Here is a 23,578-nt window from a genome sequence, read left to right as displayed (position 1 = left end):
TAAGAAAAGATCATCTAAAGACATTAAATAATTTTCAAAAATTATTAGGAGATATAAATTGGATTCGACCTTATTTAAGGACCCCTACTTCGGAATTAAAACCTTTATTTCAAATTTTAGAAGGAGAAGCACATATTACCTCATTGAGACAATTAACACCTGAGGCTTCTGATGTTCTTAGGAAGGTAGAAGAAGCAATCCAAACAGCACAGCTAAGTCATATAAATGAGCAAAAACCTTTTTGCCTATGCATATTACGAACCATAAATTTGCCAACTGCTGTGTTATGGCAAGATGGTCCTTTAGTATGGATACATCCACATATATCCCCTAATAAGACTATAGAGCATTATCCCACCATGGTGGCAAATATGGCCCATAAAGGTATAAAAAGTTCAATTACTCACTTTGGAAAAATGCCTGATAGCATAATTGTTCCCTATACTGCTGCACAAATGCAAACATTGTGTGCGACTATAGATGAATGGGCTATTCTTAGATGCAGTTATTCTGGTTTAATTGATAATCATTATCCTAAACATCCTTTATTACATTTTCTGTTATTGCATCCAGTGATATTTCCAAAGGTAACGGCTAATACTCCTATAAAGGGAGCCATTGATATTTATACAGATGGATCCAAAACAGGAATTGGAAGTCATGTGATTAATGAAAAGGCTGTAAGGTTGCAATTTACACCAGGAGCCCCTCAATTGGTAGAATGTTTGGTGGTTTTAGAAGTCTTTAAAAGATTTCTTATGCCCATAAATATTATCTCTGATTCTGTTTATGTGGTTAATGCCGTACTAACGTTAGAGACTGCTGGAAATTTTAAGCGGTCTAGTCCAGTATCTGAAATTCTGATGAAAATACAAAATTGTATTTTGATGCGTGAGCATCCCTTTTATATTCAACATATTAGAGCACATACATCATTACCTGGACCTATGGTTAAGGGAAATGCAATTGCTGATTCAGCCACCAGAGATATGGTTTTCCTATCACAAAATTCTATAGAAAGTGCTAAAAATTTTTATCAACTTTATCATGTCCCTGCTTCTACATTACGACAAAAGTTTAAGCTCACACGAACAGAAGCTCGAGATATTGTCCTACAGTGTAGTAGGTGTGTAGAATTCATTAATGCACCTTCCGTGGGTGTTAATCCTCGCGGAGTGCGACCCCTAGATGTTTGGCAAATGGATGTCACGCATATCCCAGCTTTTGGGAAATTACAATATGTACATGTGTCCATTGATACCAGTTCTGGTGTCCTACATGCCTCTCCCTTGTCAGGGAAAAAAGCAGTTCATGTCATATCTCACTGCTTAGAGGCTTGGGCTGCATGGGGTAAGCCCCTAGTGCTAAAGACAGATAATGGTCCTGCATATACTTCTTCTAAATTTAGCCAATTTTGCAAACAAATGCAAGTGAAACATATTACTGGACTGCCCTATAATCCACAGGGCCAAGGCATCATTGAGAGAGCCCATCGTACTTTGAAACAATATTTGCAAAAACAGAAAGGGGGAATAGAGGCTATGACGCCAAAGATGGCTCTATCCCTTACAATATTTACTCTTAATTGGAAAGAGAGGCCCATTGGACTTGCAAACTTTATATGCCCCAATATAGGGGAATGCCAGGGCCAAAAGAATGGGAATGGGTGGGTAGGGAAGTGGGGGGCGCTATTGGGGACTTTTGGGATAGCATTGGAAATGTAATTGAGGAAAATATGTAATAAAAATATTAAAAATCAAAAAAAAAATTGGATGATGCTGGAAGATCACCAGCCGAAAGGCACGAACAATGGCCTCAATCGCCCAATGAAATGGTCAAATGAAAAAATGTCCTTGACAATAAGTGGTATGGCCCGGATCCTATCTTAATCAGATCCCGGGGAGCTATTTGTGTTTTTCCACAGGGTGAAGAAAATCCACTTTGTGTCCCGACGCGACTGACAAGGACCGTGAAAGAGCAAGATGAATCCCAAGATGATCCTGCTATTCCTGCTCCTGATGATTGAGACCGGGATGAGTATACCTTTGTGGGACATAGTAAGATCATGGCCAGTACCTTTACCGGTACATTCCAATTCTTCTACCTTGCCTTTGTTTTATGCAACAGAATGTTTTCTAGATGTGCCTTGTGCACGACAAACTCCTCAAGAGCCACGGGTGTATAATAGTACGAGTTTTCATTTATATTATATACTATGCTTTGTGCATAATGTGGATAAACCTTTTACACCCTGTATATTTTTAAAGAAAAAGATTATCTCTAATTGGGCAGATCCCATTATCCAAAATAAAGTGAGCTCTGGAGTGTTACTTAATGCTTTAACGCAAGTCGTCCAAGGAGCACAATTAGGCTCAGGTGATGTTGGAAATAATATAACTTCACCTATAAACATCACCACTATTATGATAAAGGGAAAGGTGACAATTCCCAAAAGATCACGATGGCCTGTTGGCAATGCTACTGCTAAACGCAGTGTGCCCTGGTGTCATCCGGACCTCACATTTCCTATAGTTTCTTCACCTTGTCAATCAGAAATTTTTCCTCGAAAAGAAATAACAAAGGGTTTTGTTTTGTCACCTCCATTAGATTTTACTGTAATGCATAATAAAGGAGATGCTACAGGAAAAGAAAATATTTGGCCATATTACCAATGGATTTTAAGTAATGAGGCAGGTGCTAGTACCAGTCTGTCAGCCTTTGCACTGCTGACTGGCACCTTTCATGAGATACTGAATGTTTCTGCCACACTTTCCAATACTTCTCCTCATTTAGATAATGTGACAACTAATAGAGTTATCAGAAATATGACTACCTCTCCAGTAGAAGTTTGTGTTAATACTCCATTTTTCTTTATATTGGCTGAATTTCAAAATGATACAGAATGGTTAGATTGTACAAATATCACTTGTTTTTTGACGCAATGCTGGAATGGAACCAAATTCTTAGCCTTAGTGGTACAACTACCAATCTTGGCCCCTGTACCTGTTGAGGCAGATCCAGAGAAGTTCCCAATAATGAGTCTAGTTAGGCAGAAGAGAGATTTTGGAATAACAGCTGCCATTGTCACTGCCATTGTGGTGTCTGCAGCATCAGTGGTTACCGCAGGAATTGCTATGGCCAATCAAGTGAATAGTGCTGACACCATAAGTCAAATAGCAGAAAAAACGTCTGAGGCATTGCTCACTCTGCAAAGGGTGGATTCTCATATCGCCTCAGGATTAATGTTAGTGAATCAGAGAGTGGATATTTTACAGCATAACATGGAACAGATGATGGATGTCATTCAAATGAGTTGTGTGGCATCCACTCCGCATGTATGCATTACTCCCAGTAGGTATATTAATAATTCTTTATTAAAAGTACAGACCTATCAAATTATCTGAAGGGGAACTGGTCGCAGGAGCTGGACAGGTTGCAGAAGAGGCTGCAGATACAGATCCTGAACCTTAATGGAACCAGAGTGGAACCTGTGACCTTTGGAGACTTTACCTCTTGGCTTTCCTCTGCTTTCTCTTACTTTAAGGAATGGGTGGGAGTGATTTTGTTTGGTGCTGCCATATGCTGTGGACTGGCGTTCATGCTCTGGTTGGTATGCAAATTTAGAACCCAACAAAAACGTGACAAGGTGATTATAACTCAGGCACTATTAGCTATTGAAAACGGCGCCTCCCCTGAAGTTTGGTTATCTATGCTCAAGAATTAGTCTGCATCTGAGTTCTCTGCTCTTGCGCTTGAGAGAGACTCAACAATCATTGATCAGCCCTTGCACATTGCTGCACACAATAGGGTGATCATGATTTCCCCACTAATTCATTTTTTGGCTGGCCTCTTTTGCAGAGTTCGCCCTAGGTCATTTAGCAGTTACTGTCACACAGCACTGGGGTATCCAGAGTCGGGCAACTTTCCTCATGCACAGGCCAACCTAAGACACGGGGCCCGGTGGCGATAGGGTTACCCTACGACGGGAAAGGCTGTGACATTGGAGGAACGACATAAAACAGGAGCCACAGCGGATGGACATAATTGCACAGGCCTAGTCCAGCCTCATTTTATTAAAACAAAAAGGGGGAGATGTGGGAAGCCACATGTGCCATTGCAGGGTGGCGCTGGCTTCTGCTGGCCACCACGCATACATAGGCAGTAAAGTTTTTTTTGCCAAGATGAGATTTTGAGAATTAACCAAAATTAACCAATCAGATGAGAGAGAAGTTAACCAATCAGATGAGAGAGAAGTTAACGAATCAGATGAGAGAGAAGTTAACCAATCAGATGAGAGAGAAGTTAACCAATCAGATGAGAGAGAAGTTAACCAATCAGATGAGAGAGAAGTTAACGAATCAGATGAGAGAGAAGTTAACCAATCAGATGAGAGAGAAGTTAACCAATCAGATGAGAGAGAAATTAACCAATCAGATGAGAGAGAAATTAACCAATCAGATGTAGGCATGCAAATGAGGTGGTAAGCATCAACCAAGCACAACCAATCCAGGTATGAGACAGGCCTCTCCTAGGCCTATATAAGCAGCACCAGTTCTGGGCTCAGGGTCTATTCGCCTCTACAATCAATCTCTCCAAATAAACGTGTGCAGAAGGATCCTGTTGCAGCATCATTCTTGCTTGTCGATTCGGACAGAATTAAGGATGCTGAACATTTTTTCAGGTGCTACTCAGCCATTCAGTATTCCTCAGTGAGTATTCTTTGTTTAACTCTGAGCCCCTAAAGATGTGCTACTGGTGACTTTGGGGGTATAACTGCCCCTGTTTTGTTTTTAAAAGCTGATTTTTCAGAGTGTGATGAGCAGGTTCAACAATTCCTTGTCCCATGGGGTTATAAGGAATTTCAGTTTTATGTTTGATACCAAATTCCTTACAAAATGGAATAAAATTGTTGCCAGTATAGGATGGCCCATTATCTGTCTTAATGAGTTTAGGCAATCCCATAGTATTAAAGGCTTGTAAACAATGATCAATTACATTTCTAGAGGCCTCTCCCATATGTAGAGAAGCAAAAAGAAATCCTGAACCAGTGTCAATACAAACATGTATATATTTTAATTTTCCAAATTCTGCATAATGAGTTACATCCATTTGCCAAATATGATTAGGCCTAAGACCTCATGGATTAACTCCTAAATGCAGCACTGGAGATAATGTAATACATTTAGAACATTGTTTTGCAATCATTCTTGCCTGTTCTTTAGTGATCTTGTGTCGGAGTCTTAAGTTATGGCTAGAGAGATGAAATTTATCATGATCACGTCTAGCCAATGCAGCAGGATCTGAAATTAATGTCTTTCCTATCAGATCCTTGTTGATGGAATCATTGCCTGAAGCTAAAGGTCTAGGAAGACCAGAATGAGATCGTATATGACCAATATAAAATGGATGTTTTCAGGCAAGAATGATGTTTTGCAATTGTGAAAACAGAGATCCTGCTGGCATATTAAAATTAAATGTACCACAAGTCTCCAATAAGGGAATTGATTGTGCAACATATAAACTATCAGTAAAAATATTAAAAGGATCATTTACAGACTGAAAGACATTCAGTACTGCTGTCAGTTCTGCTAACTGAGCTGAGGGGCCAGGAGTCTCTATGACTATTTGTTGATTATTCATAAAATATTCAGCTTGCCCTTTAGAGGAGCCGTCAATAACATCAAAAGAGCATTATATAAAGGCTGTAAGGAAGTCATTTTAGGAAACATCACCTAATGTACATATAAAAATTTTATCAACCTATCTTGAGGATAATGATTATGTATAGTTCCTATAAATCCTATTTGAGCTAGCAACAAATCCATACTGTGCTGCTTCAGCCAAGTATCTTGGTCTACACTATAAGGCTGAACAATGATATCTGGCTCTTTGCCAAAATAAGTTAGTGCCTGATTCCTTCCGAGTATGATCATCTTAGTTACTGCTTCATAATATGGTAGGATATTACATTTAGAAGAAATCCTCAAATATATCCACATTAGAGGAACCTTTTGCCACAACAATCCTGTAGGAATATGAATTGTATTAAAAATTAACAGATGTAAAGGCAAAGAGTAATCTATATAAGTAACAAATTGTTCTTCAGGAGCTCTTTCCACTTGTTGTAGGGCCAGCAATCCTTCTGAGGTTAAAGATCTAGGGGAGGTAGGATCAGAACTCCCTTTAAGAATATCAAATAAAGGTTTCAATTCCCCTGTAGTAAGCTTTAAATAGGGGCGAAGCCAATTAATATCACCTAACAATTTTTGAAAATCATTTAAAGTTTTGAAGTTGTCCCTGTGAATAACAATCTTCTGGGGGAAAACAGTTTGATTTGTAAGTCTAAAACCCAAATAATTATAAGGATTGTGAGTTTGTATCTTCTTGGGAGCTATTTGTAGTCCTTTATCAGCTAAGGCCTTTTGTAAATCTCTATAACACAAAAGCAAATCCTGGGGGTCTTTTTCTGCCATCAAGGCATCTTCTGTGTAATGGATGATGTAAATCATAGGCCATTGTTGTCTCACGGGTTGAATGGATTGTGCCACAAACTTTTGACATAAGGTAGGACTATGAGCCATGCCCTGTGGGAGAACTGTCCATTGATATCTCTTCATAGGTTCTTTAAAATTTATAGAACGAATACTAAAAGCAAATCTTTCACAATCCTCAGGGTGCAAAGGAATAGTGAATAAACAATCCTTCAGATCTACCACAATTTTATAATATCCTTTAGGAATGGCTACCGGAGACGGAAGCCCAGGTTGTAAAGTTCCCATAGATTTCATGGTTTCATTAACCTTTCTTAGATCTTGTAACAATCTCCACTTACCAGATTTTTTTCTTGATAACAAAAATTGGAGTATTCCAAGGAGACTGAAATCCTACTAAATGTCCTGCCTCTAATTGCTCCTGCACTAGCGAAGAGGCGGCTTCTATTTTCTCTTTAGGTAAAGACCACTAATCAACCCACACCAGAATATTATTAAGCCATTGAATTTTATCAGCATGGGATGCAGGCAAGATAGTGGCCATTACTGAAAATACCCCAAATCTCTTGTGTTAGAGTGAGGTTTAGGACCTTCAAAAGTCTTAAAACCCCATCCTTTCATTCCTAGCCCATGACCAGGCAAAAATTCTTGTCTGAGCATGTGCTTGTCCACTGCCTCATTAAGACTGCACATTATAATGCCCATCTGTGACAAGAGATCTCTTTCCCATAGGGTAACAGGCAAATTTGACATAACATACAGCTGAATTTGTCCTGATTTGCCTTCCTCATCTCTCCAGGTTAGCCATTTGGAGCTTCATTTTAGGTTATTGGCATAACAATTCCTTGAATGAGAGTAAGCATATCAGACAAAAGGCCAAGCTGAAGGCCAATCCTGTCCTCTAATAATTGTTACATCAGCTCCAGTATCTATTAATCCTTCAAAGCCTTTTCTTTCAATTGTCAATTTAAGGTTAGGTCTCTGATTTATAATGGATTGTACGCAATGCACACCAGAGGAGTCAAAGCCACCTTGTCCTCTCTCATTCTTAACAAATCTGGACGGTAGCGGGAAAGCAGCCATGATTTTAATTTCTCCCTCATAGTCATTATCTATAACACCTGGATAAATTTTCAGACCTTTTACAATAGAATCGCTTCATCCTAAAAGAAATCCACAAGTTTCTGCAGGTAAGGTCCAAAAATTCCTGTAGGCAAAGTTAGAACTCTCATTTCTGGGGTTAATACTGTGTGGGTGGTGGAACAGAGGTCCAATCCTGCACTTCCTGGGTTTCCCCTGACAAGTTCTTGGCTGGGCAACAGCTTCATGGCCCTTCCTGCACCGTGGACAACACTGGAACACAGCCAGCTTGCCCACTCTCGGCACCTTTATTCTTAGGACAATCACTTTTAAAATGACCCAATCTTCCACACTTAAAACATGCATTATTCCCTCGTTTCTGTGAAAGCATTGCTTGTATGGTGGTTCCTTGCAAAGCGGCAGCAAAAGCCAAACCCTGATACCTGACAGCCCAATCTCTGTACAAAGATGGACATATCCCGCTAGATCCGTCTGTCCTTTGTGCGGTCAGATAATGGTGCAACACATTGCATTAGCATTCTCATAAGCCAATTGCATAATGAAAGGACTTCCCATGTCAGAATCTCCAAGAATCCTACTAGCTGCTATTAATAGCCTATCAACAAAGTTCTGGTAAAGCTCATCAGGACCCTGCCGAATGCTGACTAAACTTCCACCAAGATGCCCTTTAGCTGGCAACTGTTTCCAAACACAGCGGGCAACCATGGAAACCTGTGCATACACTCCAACAGGAAAACCCATCTGATTAGCATTGCCTTCATATTAACCTTCTCCCAAAAGCATGTTAACTTCCCAGTCTGGATTACCTGTCTGAGCATTTAAAGCAGCAGTTTTCTTACTGGTTTCTCGCCATTCAGAATCCCAAAGTAAGAAATCTCCTCCTGATAGAGCAGCCTTACATAGAGTCTTCCAATCTTGGGGGGTTAAGTGTGACTCCATGACAGTATCTAATTATGCTTGTGGAAAGGGAGCTGTAGGGCCATATTGTGCAACAGCTGTTTTTAACTCCTTTATCACCTTGAAATCCACAGTCTAGTATTATCTGATTCTATTATTTTGCTGGTCAATTATCTCAACTACAGGAAAGGCTAGCACATCAGACAATTTCCAAAACACAAAAAACATCTAGAAGGACGACAAACGCATGGATACTTCATTCCTCCCTAGAATAGGGAATCAAATACCCATGGAAGGAGTTGCAGAGACAAAATTTGGAGCTAAGATAAAAGGATGGACTATCCAGAGACTGCCCCACCTGGGGGTCCATCCCATAATCAGACACCAAACTCAGACACTGGCATACGCCAGCAAGATATTACTGAAAGGACCCTGATATAGCTGTCTCCTGTAAGGCTTTGCCAGTGCCTGGCAAATACAGAAGTGGATGCTCACAGTCATCTATAGTATGGAACACAGGGCCCCCAATGTAGGACCTAGAGCAAGTACCCAAGGAACTGAAGGGGTCTGTAACCCTATAGGTGAAACAACAATATGAACTAACCAGTACCCCCAGAGCTCATGTCTCTAGCTGCATATGTATCAGAAGATGGCCTATTCGGATATCATTGAGAAGAGAGGCCCCTTGGTCTAGCAAACTTTATATGCCCCAGTACAGAGGAACACCAGGGCCAAGAAGTGGGAGTGAGTGGGTAGGGGAGCAGGGCTGGTGGATGGTATAGGTGACTCTTGGGAGGGCATTTAAAATGTAAATAAAGGAAATACAAAACAAAAACCCTAGTTATATTGCTCCTTGGTATATACACAAAAGATGCTCCCAGATATAATAAGGACACATACCCCAGCATTTTCATAGCAGCCTTATTTATAATAGCCAGAATGTGGAAACAGCCCAGATGTCCCTCAATGAAAGAATGGATACAGAAAATGTGGTACATTTACACAAAATTGAGTACTACTCAGCTATTTTTAAAAAGGCTTTATTTAATTCACAGTTAAAAGGATGGAACTTAAAAATATCATCCTGAGTGAGATAATGCAGTCATAAAATAACACACATGGTTGGTATGCACTCACTGATATGTGTATATTAGCCCTAAATATCAGAAGATCAAAGATTCAATACCAAAGTATGGATGCTTCAGTGCTTCTTAGAAGGGGGAATAAAATACTCACAGGAGAAAATATGGAGACCAGTGTCAAACAGAGACTGAAGGAAAGGCCATCCAGACACTGTCCCACCTAGGGATCCATCCCACATACAGTCACCAAATCGGGATGCTACTGTGGATGCTGGAATGTGCTCACTGATGGGAGCCTGATATGGTAATCTCTCGAGATGCTCTGCCAGAGCCTGACAAATACATTGGGGGATGCTAGCATGCAACCATTGGACTGAGAGCAGCGTCCCCTATAGAGAAGTTGGAGAAGGAAATGAAGGAACTGAGTGGGTTTGCAGTCCCATAGGGGGAGCAACAGTGTCCACTAGCCAGACCCTCCTGGAACTCCCAGGGACTGGACCACCAACCAAAGAGTACACATGTAGGGACCTATGGCTATGGTCACAAATGAGGCAGAGGATGGCTTAGTAGCATGTCAGTGGGAGGAGCAGCCCTTGGGCCTGAGGATGTTAGATTCCCCATTGTAGGGGAATGCCAGGGCAGGAAGACTAAAGTGGGTGGGTGGGTGGGGGATCACCTTCACAGAGGCAGGGGAGATGGGATGGGATAGGTGGTTTCCAAAGGGGAGACCTGGAAAGGGGAAAACAAAATATAAATAAAGAAAGTATCCAATAAAGAATAAAAATAGTTAAAGGTCAATATGAACATCTAAAATGTCTTGAGTTAGAGATGACCACTGAGCAGTACTTCCTGTACCTCTGTGTGGGGCAACGGGCTATGCACAGACAGCCTGGTTTCTAGTCGAGGCTAGATCTTGAACCCCTGAACCCGTGATAATTCACCTAAATGGGACGGCAGGCGTTCGACCATGTCTGCCCTGGCTCTTGTGAAGTTGCAACTCCCAAAACCCCCACAGGAGAGGTGTGGCTATCAGCCCTGTAGAAACAGCACCAAGCCTTCCCACATGCAATAAGGTTTCCCCCAAGCTCTCAGTCCAAGCCAATGAGAGGTGCCTGCTGTCAAGCCCTGAATCACCTCCAGAAGTGTACATATATCCATGCAGGGAATTAAAGGTATGCAAGAACTATTCCTTCGTCTGAGTCTTTTGTTCCAAAAGCTGTCTGTAACACTTGGGAAGAGATCTCTGCTGAAGAGCTGCCTGAGGTCCCACCGCACCCCTCACTGGATTGTCGAATTTTCATCGGCCCAGCCTGAGACTGGACTCAGTTCAGAGAGGCTCTGAGATACCCAGTAACCTGGAAGGTATGGCAGAGAATTTGTCTCCCTGCCTGCACTCACTTCCCTTCGCTGGAACCTTCCCACCCGGCCTGGACAGAGATCTCACTGGAAAACCTCTGGTACCTAGGCCCACACCTCTGTATGTGCTCACTGTGGTTTTCAAGGTTTTAGACATTATAAGAATACAGGGAATGGTGTTTGAGGCCTTACCCTAAATCCCTGAATTCTGATCTACAGCCCTGTATGATCAGTTTTAGGGTGTGCATTCAGTAATCAATACCCATGTGACTGAGATTGGTGTTTGTGTGGTTTGTGAGGCAAATCCTGTACCACAACAGTCTGCCTTCAGATGTTATTTAGTCTTTTCCCCTCGCATCTTTTAAATATTCCTTCTTTGTTTAGTTTTTGATTATTATGCATGGAAGAGATTTTCTTCTCTGGTTCAGTTTATTGGTGTTCTATACATTTATTGTACCTTGATAAGGATTTTGTTCTTTAGGTTATAAAACTTTTTTTCTGTAATTTTTTGATAACACTTCAGGGCCTATAAAATTAACTTTTATTATCCTAGAAATAATTTCCATCTTGGGGGCTTACTGCCTCTATCTGCTAAGATGGGCCTAGTCCTTTAAGCTTTTAGGCTCCATATAATCTAATCTCGGCCTAGAATGATTTTAACTTTTGAGAATTACTGCTCAATAAACTCATCCTGTCTTATTCCTTCTCATCTCTGCCTCACTGATTCAACTCAGCTGTTCCAGCTCAAACTACCTTCCCAAGGAACTGATTCAAACTTGCTTCTCTCAGCCTCTCCTAAATTTCTGTTTGACCTCATACTAACTTTGGCAATATATCTAATCTTCTCTTTCCTTCTCTATCTCTGTTTCATTTTATTTTCACTTTTGTTCAGCTTGTTTTCTCTCTCTCTCTCTCTCTCTCTCTCTCTCTCTCTCTCTCTCTCTCTCTCTCTCTCTCTCTCTCTCTCTCTGAAACCTCTTTCTGTAAAGCCATTTCAGCAAAACTACCTCTTCTTTTTCTCTGCCCTGCCCATCAAGTAGCTCCTGATTGTTGTCTTTTCTCATGAGAATTGGGCACATCCTAATCTGTCAGATCGGTCTGATTTGTTTCTTTGTTTACCACCCAGTTGCACATCACATTCAAGCATGAGTGCTTCCTTCTACAAACTAAATTTACCTTCATTGTTAGGTACTTTAGGTGTGATCTAAGGGCAAGTCTGTATTATAGCCAGAGGGACTAAAGGTTTGTGCTAAGGTCTGAGTCACCCAATAATTAGAAAGCCAATCTCAGAGTTTACAGTGTGAACAAATGTCCTGCACAAGGGCCTTTAAGTTTGCATCTGTCACCTTACTCCATTCTTATAATCTTACTTTTGGTATTTTAATAGTATGCCATGTTTCCTAGATGTTTCATGTCAGGATTTATTTAGATTTAACATTTTCTTTGGAAAATGTATTCTTTTCTTTTATGGTGCCTTCAGAGAGTTCTGTTCTCTGTCCCAGTTCTTGTATTCTGTTGGCAAACCTTGCCTCTGTAGCTCCTGTACCACTTCTATATTTTCATTTACACATTTCCCTCTTTGGGGATTCTGTATTGGTTTTATTTCCACCTTCAGGTCTTGAACAGATTTATTCATTTCTTTCCTCTGCTTGTTTGTGTTTTTGTAGATTTCTTTAAGGGATTTATTTATTTCTGTATAGGACCTCTAAAATATTCACACAATGTCTTTCAAGGTCTTTTATTTGTGCTTTAGTTATGTTGGAATATTTGGCACCTGCTCTGGTAGGGTATCTAGGTACTAATGGAAACATTGTTCTTGCTGTTATGGATTTTGTTTTTATGCTGTCACCTAGGTATCTGGCACTGAAAAGATTGTAATTCTAGGTATTGATATCTGATCTTACCTATGTTTGGTGGGTATTTAGTTTATTTGTTTTGGTTGTCCTATCTGGATCTTAGGAATGCCTCCTGGAGTTGGAGGCTGATACAAAGCAAAGATTCAGGGAAGGTAATTTTGGAGATAAGTATTTGTGCGAACCTCTGCACAGGAGTACAGTGAGTCTGCAGCAGGTGTTCTGAAGCAGAGCTAAGAACAAGACCGGGTGACAATTCTACTTGGCAGAATGGAGGGAGATTGGAGATCTACGGTGAGCTTTCCTGCTAATTTGGTAGGAGTGGTCTGTGTGTTTCCAAAGAGTGTGTGCTGGGTTAGGATTTGGAACAAATTTTAAGGGCGCATGGACTGGTTAGAAGGGAAAGATGTGTATGATACACTGTAAATAGGGAAGTAGGAGGAAGGAAGATTGCAGCAGGTGTTGTGCTGCAGATCTGGGGATGAGACTCTGGGATTATATTTGGAGTAGCAGAAGGAGATATGAAGGAATTATTTATCCTACCAACTTCTAGGGCTACAGTCTACAATTATTTTATTTTTTATCACATAAAATATGAAAAAACTGAACTGCCATCAATTAAAATTTTAATATTATAAATTCTAATGTGTGCTAAAATAAGACAATAAGAATAGCATTAGGAGAATGGCAGAATAAAGAAGGAAATATAGGTAAAAGAGAAAATTATAATCTTAGGCTTGATTTTCAGTGTTGAAAAGTAAAAACTCATATGATAAGCACAAAAGATGAAGTTTCTATCCCTTCATTTACATTCTAACCTGAAGAAAGACTTTCTTGGGCATATTCAATGATCCCAGATTTGTGATGATCAAGCTATCACTAAGCAATATTTGTCCTAGTCCATATGCCAGCATGTGGGAAGAATATATGCAGAAATAAGACAGAAAGGGGATAATAAAATATCATTTCTTGTTCAGGTATCTTATGCTGCTCTAGGATAAGAACACATCCCTGTTTTCAAATAAAATTAATGTTGGCCAATTGACAATTACATATGGGATATTAACCGCATGGATTTGAGGTAACATTTCTAGAATTTCTTCAACTAAGAATAATTTTGTGGGCTGGTAAGATGGCTCAGTGGTTAAGAGCACTAACTGCTCTTCTGAAGGTCCCAAGTTCAAATCCCAGAAACCACATGGTGGCTCACAACCATCTGTTACGAAATCTGATGCCCTCTTCTGGACTATCTGAAGACAGCTATAGTGTACTTACATATAATAAATAAATAAATCTAAAAATAAAAAAAAGAAGAAGAATTTTTATGGACATTGGTAGAAACAAAAGATAAAAATTGTAGTGTATTTTATTCACTAACACATCAAAAATAACGCAATTATTTCCTAAATTAATTAGAATTTTTGGTGATTGGCTTTCTTTCTTTGTTCCTTTTTATATTCTCAGGGGGCAGGGAGCTGTGAGACAGGTTCTCGGCCTCACAGGCTCAGCTTTATATCCTGCTATAATATGAGATACTATAATTTGCCTGGGAATTTACCCAATTCAACCTTCATGGTGCTGAGATTACAGTCATGAGCTTCCATGCTTGGTTCATAAGGGAAGATGCTTAACATATTTTGGAGGAACAGAATATTGATGGATGATAGCAAAGCTATCACTTGTGTTTGTCATTTGGATGGTAATCTTAGCTTCTGAAGAGCAGAGAACAAGGATTATTAGGATCCCTAAAGATCAACAGGAAGGGAGAAATGGTGGGGAAGCTTGCATTTAAAATGTCCTTGATACATCTCAACAAGAGACGAGGGTCCACAAAAGAAATGTGAAAGAAAGTACAAAAACAATCTAGAAGATAAAAGCTCACAAACGTGACCACTAGCATCAGGATGGTGTGGGCTGCTCTGGTGACCAGAGGGTCCGTGGTTCTGATTGGAGGAGTGAATGTGTTGCATTCTGTGGTGGTGTCTGTTCAGGAGAATCGCCATGGAGATATTGTTCTAGATCATGATGCTGATGAATACTGTGTCGTGGGCAAACCTCAAGAAGCTCATGCCTACACTGAAACCAGAAGTGGAGCAGAACCATTTGTCTTTAAAATCAGTGTCATTGTGTGTTTTCTGTGGATCATTCACTTCCATTGGAATGTAAGCATTATGTAAGACACTGAAAATCCAGCAACTCTAACAAGAATTACTCACTATCTTGGGGATTCTTCCTCTGAGCAGGGCTCTGTTCCATTTACCAGGAAGAAGTATGACAAAGTGGTAGATACTCAAGACACAGCTGGAAGACAAGTTTGTGCTTCGAGCCACCAGGCAAATGAAGTACCAAAGTTTACATGAGAGGTCACTGGGGGCCTTCCATGCAAGAAGTACTGTACTGCTCTTTGGAATTGCCAAGAGGAGGAGATTGAATGCACTGGCCACAGCTAAGTTTGTTACTAAGACATGCATGGGTGTCAGTTGACAGTCAAAATTACAGGGAAATTATGGATGAACAGAAGGAAGTTTGCCACAGTACCAACCCCAACCTGACAAAGCAAAAATATATTTAGAGCCATTTCCTCCTTGGTTTTCAGGGTTTTATTATGGGACAGCATGGAGATGGCTTCATTAGACAATGGAATAATGATCAAGTTTGACAATCCTGTCTTCCATTGTCTCCTCAATTGTCCATGTCTTTGAACTGATTTGGAGTCTTTTTCCCCAAGAAGGATGGAACAACTATATGACACTGCAGGAGCTATGTCTGGAAGACAATTTGTAGACATTGATCTAGAATGACAATTTTACACTGAGTTTACTTTAAATTCCTTCATGAAGGTGATGTGTATATAATGCAACTCCATCTCTGTTGATCAACAACAGGACATAAATTTTATGGTCTCTGCATATTGATACATGAACATTTATAGACAGTAATGCATTTTTGCTTCATTAGCATTCAACATGTTTCCTCATGTTATAACAGTATATTAAGAAATACAAATTAGTTGTTGGAGAGTTGGTTCTGGAGCTAATGTCTTCTTCTCATGTTTGTGACACTGAATTCATATATTCCAATCATACAGGCAAGAAAAACAGTCATACATATGAAATAAAATGAGCACATCGTTAAAAATATAGCCTGGGCCTGGAGAAATGGTGCTGGCTGCTCTTCCAGAAGGACCTGGGTTCTATTTTCAGCATTCAAGTGGCAGATCATAACTGTCTGTAGCTCCAATACCAAGGTATCTGGCACCATCATTGTCATACATGCAGGCAAAACACCAATGTAATATGATTAAACATAAATAAATCTTTATAAATATAATACTAATTAAAAATAATACTTTATAAAAAATATGATTGAAGCAGCATGTCTCCCAAAAATAATCCATCTAATCTTAATATATCTTACACTACTCATCATAGTGGTTGAATATGACAGATTTAAGAAAACATCACTAGTGTTCTGTGCATATGGAAGAACCTTTATTTACACATATATCAACTATGTGGAAACAAATCCAAGGGATCCCAGCATATGAATGCATAAATTCCTGCATTTTATGATTTTCTAAGGTATCAGGTGCTGGACACTTGTGTTACTCATCTGTGGCTTCTCACCCACAATCACAACAAATAAGACATCATTAAAGTCTTTGAATTTATAGATTATTTGAACCTCAGATTTTGAAAGCTCATGTTAATCTGCAACTTACTTGGTTTATTTTGTTTTCCATAGGAACAATAAACCTCCATCCAAAACTAAAGTGCTATCCTCTCACATATAGAAGTTACATTAAGGAACATTTTCATCCGACCACCTCCCCAGCCAGAGGACAGGTGTCCATTTGGCCCGGAAGGTTTTTGCCTCAGGAACGGCAGGAGCCATCTTGGTTCTGGAACTCCAACGAAAAGTAGTCTGCACAGGTGAGAGTGTGCACACAGAAGTGGACAGCTTCTGGGAGAGGCGGGAGCCACAGAGCTTCTGAGGCAGCACCCTTTTCGGATTCCAGACATCCGACCACCTTCCGGTTCTCTGCAGCACCAGGGTTCCTGACCCGGGGAGTTTCAGAACACCCACAAGGACCCACTCAGGATCCCCCACGGGATCCTAAGACCTCTGGTGATTGGAAAACAGCATCTGCTCCAATCCAATCGCGTGGAACCTGAGACTGCATTAACTAGGGAAGCATATAACCCAGCCTGATTAGGGGCACAAGTCCCTTCCGGTCCAATCCAGCACAAGGTTTCCTTGTGCGCTGAGTTTCTGGACACCCCCAAATTCCTCACAGGACCCTGCATGGGATCTTAAGACCTCTGATGAGTGGAACACAATGTCTGCCAGGAGGCAGGCTCGAACACCAAATATCTGGGCACCTTCCCTGCAAGAGGAGAGCTTGCCTGCAGAGTACTCTGACCACTGAAACTAAGGATAGAGCTAGTCTCCCAGGTCTGCTGATAGAGGCTAACATAATCACCTGAGCAACAAGCTCTAACCAGAGACAACTATAACAACTAGCCCGAGAGATTACCAGATGACGAAAGGCAAATGTAAGAATCCTACTAACAGAAATTAAGACCGCTCACCATCATCCGAACGCAGCACTCCCACAGCACCTATTCCTGGTCACCCCAACACAACCGAAAAGCTAGACCCGGATTTAAAAGCATATTTCATGATGATGGTAGAGGACATCAAGAAGGACTTTATTAACTCATTTAAAGAAATACAGGACAACACTGCTAAAGAGTTACAAGTCCTTAAAGAAAAACAAGAAAACACAACCAAACAGGTAGAAGTCCTTAAAGAAAAACAGGAAAACACATCCAAACAGGTGATGGCAATGAACAAAACCATACTAGACCTAAAAAGGGAAGTAGACACAATAAAGAAACCCAAAATGAGGCAACGCTGGAGATAGAAAACCTAGGAAAGAAATCTGGAACCATAGATTCGAGCATCAGCAACAGAATACAAGAGATGGAAGAGAGAATTTCAGGTACAGAAGATTCCATAGAGAACATCGGCACAACAATTAAAGAAAATACAAAACGCAGAAGGATCCTAACTCAAAACATCCAGGAAATACAGGACACAATGAGAAGACCAAACCTACGGATAATAGGAGATGATGAGAATGAACATTTTCAACTCAAAGGGCCAGCGAATATCTTCAACAAAATTATACAAGAAAACTTCCCAAACCTAAAGAAAGAGATGCCCATGAACATACAAGAAGCCCACAGAACTCCAAATAGACTAGACCAGAAAAGAAATTCTTCTCGGCACATAATAATCAGAACAACAAATGCACTAAATAAAGATAGAATATTAAAAGCGGTAAGGGAGAAACATCAAGTAACATATAAAGGCAGGCCTATCAAAATTATACCAGACTTTTCACCAGAGACTATGAAAGCCAGAAGATCCTGGACAGATGTTATACAGACACTAAGAGAACACAAATGCCAGCCCAGGCTACTATACCTGGCCAAACTCTCAATTACCATAGATGGAGAAACCAAAGTATTCCACGACAAAAGCAAATTCATACATTGTCTTTCCACGAATCCAGCCCTTCAAAGGATAATAACAGAAAAAAAACCAATACAAGGACAGAAACCACGCCTTAGAAAAAGCAAGAAAGTAATCCTTCAACAAACCTAAAAGAAGACAGCCACAAGAACAGAATGCCAACTCTAACAACAAAAATAAAAGGAAGCAACAATTACTTTTCCTTAAAATCTCTTAATATCAATGGACTCAATTCCACAATAAAAAGACATAGACTAAAAGACTGGCTACACAAACATGACCCAACATTCTGCTGCTTACAGGAAACCCATCTCAGGGAAAAAGACAGACACTACCTCAGAGTGAAAGGCTGGAAAACAATTTTCCAAGCAAATGGTTTGAAGAAACAAGCTGGAGTAGCCATTCTAATATCGAATAAAATCGACTTCCAACCCAAAGTTATCAAAAAAGAAAAGGAGGGACACTTCATACTCACCAAAGGTAAAATCCTGCAAGAGGAACTCTCAATTCTGAATATCTATGCTCCAAATGCAAGGGCAGCCACATGCATTAAAGGCACTTTAGTAAAGCTCAAAGCACACATTGCACCTCACACAATAATAGTGGGAGACTTCAACACACCACATTCATCAATGGACAGATCATGGAAACAGAAACTAAACAGGGACACAGTGAAACTAACAAAAGTTATGAAACAAATGGACTTAACAGATATCTACAGAACATTTTATCCTAAAACAAAAGGATATACCTTCTATTCAGCACCTCACAGGACCTTCTCCAAAATTGACCATATAATTGGTCACAAAACAGGCCTCAACAGATACAAAAATATTGAAATTGTCCCATGCATCCTATCAGAGCACCATGGACTAAGGCTGATCTTCAATAACAACATAAATAATGGAAAGCCAACATTCACGTGAAAACTGAACAACACTCTTCTCAATGATACCTTGCTCAAGGAAGGAATAAAGAAATTAAAGACTTTTTAGAGTTTAATGAAAATGAAGCCACAACATACCCAAACCTATGGGACACAATGAAAGCATTTCTAAGAGGGAAACTCATAGCTCTGAATGCCTCCAAAAAGAAACTAGAGAGAGCACACACTAGCAGCTTTACAACACATCTAAAAGCTCTAGAAAAAAAGGAAGAAAATTCACCCAAGAGGAGTAGACGGCAGGAAATAATCAAACTCAGTGGTGAAATCAACCAAGTGGAAACAAGAAGAACTATTCAAAGATTTAACCAAACTCAGAGTTGGTTCTTCGAGAAAATCAACAAGATAGATAAACCCTTAGCTAGACTCACTAGAGGGCACAGGGACAACATCCTAATTAACAAAATCAGAAATGAAAAGGGAAACATAACAACAGATCCTGAAGAAATCCAAAACACCATCAGATCCTTCTACAAAAGGCTATACTCAACAAAACTGGACAACCTGGACGAAATGGACAAATTTCTAGACAGATACCAGGTACCAAAGTTAAATCAGGATAAAGTTGACGATCTAAACAGTCCCATATCCCCTAAGGAAATAGAAGCAGTCATTAATAGTCTCCCAGCCAAAAAAAAAAAAAAAAAGCCCAGGACCAGATGGGTTTAGTGCAGAGTTCTACCAGACCTTCAAAGAAGATCTAATTCCAGTTCTGCACAAACTATTCCACAAAATAGAAGTAGAGGGAACTCTACCCAACTCATTCTATGAAGCCACAATTACTCTGATACCTAAACCACAGAAAGATCCAACAAAGATAGAGAACTTGAGACCAATTTCCCTTATGAATATAGATGCAAAAATACTCAATAAAATTCTCGCTAACCGAATCCAAAGACACATTAAAGCAATCATCCATCCTGACCAAGTAGGTTTTATTCCAGGGATGCAGGGATGGTTTAATATACGGAAATCCATTGGCGTAATCCATTATATAAACAAACTCAAAGACCAAAGCCACATGATCATCTCGTTAGATGCTGAAAAAGCATTCGACATGATCCAACACCCATTCATGATAAAAGTCTTGGAAAGATCAGTAATTCAAGGCCCATACCTAACCATGATAAAAGCAATCTACAGCAAACCAGTAGCCAACATCAAAGTAAATGGTGAGAAGCTTGAGGCAATCCCTCTAAAATCAGGGACTAGACAAGGCTGCCCACTTTCTCCCTACCTATTCAACATAGTACTTGAAGTCCTAGCCAGAGCAATTCGACAAGAAAAGGAGATCAAGGGGATACAAATTGGAAAGAATGAAGTCAAAATATCACTTTTTGCAGATGATATGTTAATATATATAAGTCGCCCTAAAAAATTCCACCAGAGAACTCCTAAACCTGATAAACAGCTTCAGTGAAGTAGCTGGATATAAAATTAACTCAAACAAGTCAATGGCCTTTCTCTACACAAAGAATAAACAGGCTGAGAAAGAAATTAGGGAAACAACACCCTTCTCAATAATCACAAATAATATAAAATATCTTGGTGTGACTCTAACTAAGGAAGTGAAAGATCTGTATGATAAAAACTTCAAGTCTCTGAAGAAAGAAATTAAAGAAGATCTCAGAAGATGGAAAGATCTCCCATGCTCATGGATTGGCAGGATCAACATTTTAAAAATGGCTATCTTGCCAAAAGCAATCTACAAATTCAATGCAATCCCCATCAAAATTCCAAATCAATTCTTCACCGAATTAGAAAGAGCAATCTCCAAATTCATTTGGAATAACAAAAAACCTAGGATAGCAAAAACTCTTCTCAAGGATAAAAGAACCTCTGGTGGAATCACCATGCCTGACCTAAAGCTGTACTACAGAGGAATTGTGATAAAAACTGCATGGTACTGGTACAGTGACATACAAGTAGACCAATGGAATAGAATTGAAGACCCAGAAATGAACCCACACACCTATGGTCACTTGATCTTCGACAAGAGAGCTAAAACCATCCAGTGGAAGAAAGACAGCATTTTCAACAAATGGTGCTGGCACAACTGGTTGTTATCATGTAGAAGAATGTGAATTGATCCATTCCTATCTCCTTGTACTAAGGTCAAAACTAAGTGGATCAAAGAACTTCACATAAAACCAGAGACACTGGAACTTATAGAGGAGAAAGTGGGGGAAAGCCTCGAAAATATGGGCACAGAGGAAAAATTCCTGAATAGAACTGCAATGGCTTGTGCTGTAAGATCGAGGATTGACAAATGGGACCTCATGAAACTGCAAAGCTTCTGCAAGGCAAAAGACACCGTCAATAAGACAAAAAGGCCACCAACAGATTGGGAAAGGATCTTTACCTATCTTAAATCAGATAGGGGACTAATATCCAATATATATAAAGAACTCAGAAGTGGACTCCAGAAAATCAAATAACCCCATTAAAAATGGGGCTCAGAGCTAAACAAAGATTTCTCACCTGAGGAATACCGAATGGCTGAGAAACACCTGAAAAAATGTTCAACATCCTTAATCATCAGGGAAATGCAAATCAAAACAACCCTGAGATTCCATCTCACACCAGTCAGAATGGCTAAGATCAAAAATTCAGGTGACAGCAGATGCTGGTGAGGATGTGGAGAAAGAGTAACACTCCTCCATTGTTGGTGGGATTACAAGATTGTACAACCACTCTGGAAATCAGTCTGGTGGTTCCTCAGATAATTGGACATAGTACTACCGGAGGATCCAGCAATACCTCTCCTGGACATATATCCAGAAGATGTCCCAACTGGTAAGAAGGACACATGCTCCACTATGCTCATAGCAGCCTCATTTATAATAGCCAGAAGCTGGAAAGAACCCAGATGCCCCTCAACAGAGGAATGGATACAAAAAATGTGGTACATTTACACAATGGAGTACTACTCAGCTATTAAAAAGAATGAATTTATGAAATTTCTAGGCAAATGGTTGGACCTGGAGGGCATCATCCTGAGTGAGGTAACACAATTACAAAAGAACTCAAATGATATGTACTCACTAATAAGTGGATATTAGCCCAACAACTTAGTATACCCGAGATATAAGATACAATTTGTAAAACACATGAAACTGAAGAAGAACGAAGACCAAAGTGTGGACACTTTGCCCCTTCTTAGAATTGGAAACAATCACCCATGGAAGGAGTTACAGAGACAAAGTTTGGAGCTGAGACAAAAGGATGGACCATCTAGAGACTGCCATATCCAGGGATCCATCCCATAATTAGCCTCCAAACGATGACACCATTGCATACACTAGCAAGCGTTTGCTGAAAGGACCCTGATATAACTGTCTCTTGTGAGACTAGTCCGGGGCCTAGCAAACACAGAAGTGGATGCTCACAGTCAGCTATGGATGGATCACAGTGCCCCCAATGGAGGAGCTAGAGATAGTATCCAAGGAGCTAAAGAGATCTGCAACCCTGTAGGTGCAACAACATTATGAACTAACCAGTACCCCGGAGCTCTTGACTCTAGCTGCATATGTATCAAAAGATGGCCTAGTTGGCCATCACTGGAAAGAGAGGCCCATTGGACATGCAAACTTTATATGCCCCAGTACAGGGGAACGCCAGGGCCAAAAACTCAGAATGAGTGGGTAGGTAAATAGAGGGGAGGGTATGAGGGACTTTTGGGATAGCATTGGAAATGTAATTGAGGAAAATACGTAATAAATTTTTTTTAAAATAAGAAATGTAAATGAAGAAAATTCAAATAAATTAATAAATAATAAATAAATAAATAAATAAATAAATAAATAAATAAATAAATAAATTGAGTAAGGAACCAAAGAAATTCTCAAGTGAGGAATCTTGAATGGCCAAGAAGCATGTAAAGAAATGGTCAACAGAGTTACTCATCAGGGAGATGCAAATCAAAACAAACCTGAGATTCCACCTTATACCCATCAGAATGGCTAAGGTCAAAAACTAAGGTGACAGCAGATGCTGGCATGGTTGTGAAAAAAGAACAGTCCTCCATTTCTGTCGGGATTGCCAGCTGGTACAACCACTCTGGGCATCAGTCTGGTTGTTCCTCAGAAATTTTGAAATATTTCTACCTGAGGACCAAACTATACCACTCTTTTTCATATACCCAAAACATGCTCCAACATATAACATGGACACAAGCTCCATTATGTTTGTCATAGCCTTATTTATAAAACCCTGAACCTGGAAACAATCCAGATGTCCCTCAATGGAAGAATAAATACATAAAATTGGTATGTTTACACAATGGAGTAATATGCAGCTGTTAAAAACAATGAC

General features: G+C 39.9%; 1 pseudogene; it reads right to left on the bottom strand.

The window, feature by feature from the left end:
* Nucleotides 1-14,485: 14,485 nt before the first annotated feature.
* On the bottom strand, nt 14,486-15,397 carry LOC110288390 (vomeronasal type-1 receptor 4-like; annotated as a pseudogene).
* Nucleotides 15,398-23,578: the final 8,181 nt, after the last annotated feature.

This window comes from Mus caroli, unplaced genomic scaffold (genome assembly GCF_978045245.1).
Source record: "Mus caroli unplaced genomic scaffold, Mus_caroli_1 scaffold_8, whole genome shotgun sequence".
Taxonomy (NCBI): domain Eukaryota; kingdom Metazoa; phylum Chordata; class Mammalia; order Rodentia; family Muridae; genus Mus; species Mus caroli.
This window is presented reverse-complemented; position numbering and strand designations above follow the sequence as displayed.